Source organism: Cyprinodon variegatus, unplaced genomic scaffold (genome assembly GCF_000732505.1).
Source record: "Cyprinodon variegatus isolate N-32 unplaced genomic scaffold, C_variegatus-1.0 Scaffold36, whole genome shotgun sequence".
Lineage (NCBI taxonomy): Eukaryota > Metazoa > Chordata > Actinopteri > Cyprinodontiformes > Cyprinodontidae > Cyprinodon > Cyprinodon variegatus.
This window is the reverse complement of record NW_015150489.1, coordinates 971,602-974,902: the sequence shown is the minus strand read 5'-3', so window position 1 is coordinate 974,902 and position 3,301 is coordinate 971,602.

The window sequence follows — 3,301 nt, the reverse complement described above, 5'->3', positions numbered from 1 at the left end:
AAGCCCACTCTCTACACCTAGAACCAAACATTAAGAAGCAGCATTTAGCTCCTTTTGCACCCCTTATCTCTAACAAACTGCCAGGGGACTGTAAATGTGCTGGAAGCCTGAGTTCTTTTAAGTTAAGGTAACTCAGAAATGACACTTATTCAATTTTTCTGATAATCGACATAAAGGATTTACTCTGTGTATGATATCTTATAGAAAGCTTTTCTCCTGAGTTCTTATTTGAGTTTCCTCTCACTCTTCAAGGAACATGCACACACACAATTTTGCAAGCATGATATTAAAATTCACAAAACATTCTAAAAATGAGAGGATTAGTCACAATGAGCAGTCCTTTCAATTCTTCTATCTTAAGGCACTTGGAAGCCTTCACAATGACGGGCCTTCTTATTCCATCTTCCTCTATCAATATACATAGTTTATAAGCTATCTATACTCTAATGAAAAGCTCTCAATGTAAATAAGTAAGATCTTAATAGATCATTCCTTTTTTAAATAGTTCAGCGAGGACTCACAACTAAAAAGAAAAGGCAGAAATTGAACTAAAAATATGGTAGGAAAAACAAAAAACACAGAAGCTACATAAATACTTTGTATTTAAGGTGACAGCAAATATCTGTTTGTCTATATAGATGATTATGATCATCATGCTTTTGTGCCATTGTAACCATTCAAGATGTTTGTTTTACCACATGTTGCTTAGTGGTGGAGGGTTATAGTTTATTATAAACACCTAGCGATTTTTAACACCAGTTCTTTTAGACAATATTTTTGCAAGGTTTCTAATCTTCAATATCCAATAAGACTGAAAACTCATTTTAAAGAACATAAAAAGGAAAAAAAAAACAATAATTATAATAAAAAAATTGGTAAGGAAGAGAGACAGAGTCAAGTCATGTAAGTGTCACGCAGGGAAGACAAATTCTTGTGGAACCTCAGCTTCAGGAGAAAAAGTGTACTTTTGATCCTTGCCGTGAAGCAGTTGAATAGCTCTACACTCCCTGCAGGGTGCTTGAGAGTTCATAGGAGTTTGCCCAACCAGTCCACATAGGCCTTGTGGACCGTGTTCCTCCGGGTGCCCTGTTGGAGGTTCCACAGTAGTATAGAGTGACAGCCATCCGATCTCTGTACAAGTGGAGCAGGAGTTTGGTCCACATTGCCAGCATTAAGCCTTACCTGGTAACCGGTGCATTTATGTTCTGTGCAAAACATTGTAGACAAAATCTCTGCAGAATTTTGTAATACGTTCTGCTTTCCCCCAGTGTTCCCAATATTATAGTCAATTCTGCTGGCCAGTGTAGCACACAGACTGTAAGCTTACAAAACCCCACACTAAATGTGGAAGTAGAAAACAAAGTTGTTTCCAACATTTTCAATGCCCATTCATGTCATTCAACAATAAAGAATTACTTTTGCAAAACTTTCAGATGTGTTTTATTATTGGAAACAATCTGATTTATTTTAGCACTTTGATTAGAAAAGTTAACCTTATTAATATATTCCCTACCCTCTGAGTTATATATCTTAAGCTTTTATTTCTGTCAAGTTTGATTGATATAATTTACAGCCAATCAAAACCAATAATTTGGTGCCTCAACAATTAGACTATTATATATTACTAGCAAAAAAAGGTATTAATAAAAAAAGGAAAGTGTGGGAATAATTCATGGTATGCAAAAGAGTGTTAAGCCTTGACTCACAAAAATGGAAAGGCACCTTAACAACCAGCAACTTTGAGTAAATAAAGCTGCTTGTGCTGGTATATCTGAGTCAAGCTATTTCAGATATAGCAATATACATACTGTACTTAAATATATTTTGGTTACAATGCCATCTTCTTGACCTTGAAAGGATAGTTACTTGGGTGCCCCTTATTTTTCTTCTACTTGTCATTACAGTTCACAGAGGCAAATTGACACATCATTTTATAGAATTTGTTCAAAGCCAGCTCCCACTAGATGACCCGCCTGGCATGAAAGGAACATGGCACTGGGTTCACAGCATCTCTCTTTCCCAGCAATGCTATTCTCAGGATATGATGGTCATGTTAAATGATGACCTCATTTTCCAAATGTTCCTTATGCCTGTATATTGCACCCTGTATACATGTGGTGATAACATCAGTGATGTCTATTTTAAAAAGCACCATAGGGTGGAAGGTTGTTTCCTGCTTCCATCTGTTCAGAATAGGCATAGACATTTGCCAAGTAGTTTTGCAGAGTGGCATCAGTGTTTTGGTAGAAGTGTCTGTAATGAGAACATGTAAATATTGCGCATTTGAATGTGAGACTGAAGCTTATAATTGTCTCTTCTGCAGTGAGATGCAAATGTCTACGTCTGAAAACGGAATAAAATAACTATTTTCATTTAACAACCACAGCTGTTTGCTAAATCTTTATTGGCATTACCCGTACAACAATATTTATCTATAATAATACTGCATAAACATGTTATATGTGTGAAATGATTTTATTTGATGCCTTTACAATATATATCTACATTTTTTGTAACATTTAGGCTGGTTGTTTCTGTGCCAAAATATATATTTTATTTTAAATAAAGTTTATTTGTTTGAAAAGAAGCTTAGGCAGAAGTTCAACCAGCAATGTCACACCGCATCCCCGTCTATCCATAGATCTCAATATCAGACAATTTCTAGCTGTTTCAGCATTTACAGATTTTATATTGAGTTTAGCCAGAACGCTGGGTAGAGCTCGATACTTTTCTCTCCTTATTGCAGATCTCCATAACAAAATCAGCAATACAATTTATTTTTAGTACTAGGGCATTCACCAAAAAAATTGACTTGTTCATTTGTCAACTTCATTTGGCTGAGCCGATTCACACTTACCCCGACTCACACTTAAAAGCTTGATTAGACCCAGCGATGGGGGATGTTCTGCCCAGCCACTGGACTAGGTAATCTGCACTCTGCAGATTGGACTCATCTGGAACAGTGCTTGGCAGAACAAACACATGACATAGAGATGAATTGTTTGCTCCAGATCCCCCATCTCTGATTAGGTGTTTTCTGGAAAAAGGGTTTTTCTTGATCAAATGAAAATTACTAAAGTAAAACCATTTTACAAAGGTGGAAATAAACATGAATATTCAAACTATAGGCCGACTGTCATGATTGGGTTTAAGGACTTAGCCCACATGCAGAACACAACGGAGTCTGAAGGAAAGTTTAACAAGGTTTATTGAAAGATGTACAATGATATAATACTGGATCTGGTTCTGGTACTGGTCCGGGACTGGTCTCAGAGTTTCTGGAGAGATGAGAGTTTGGTTA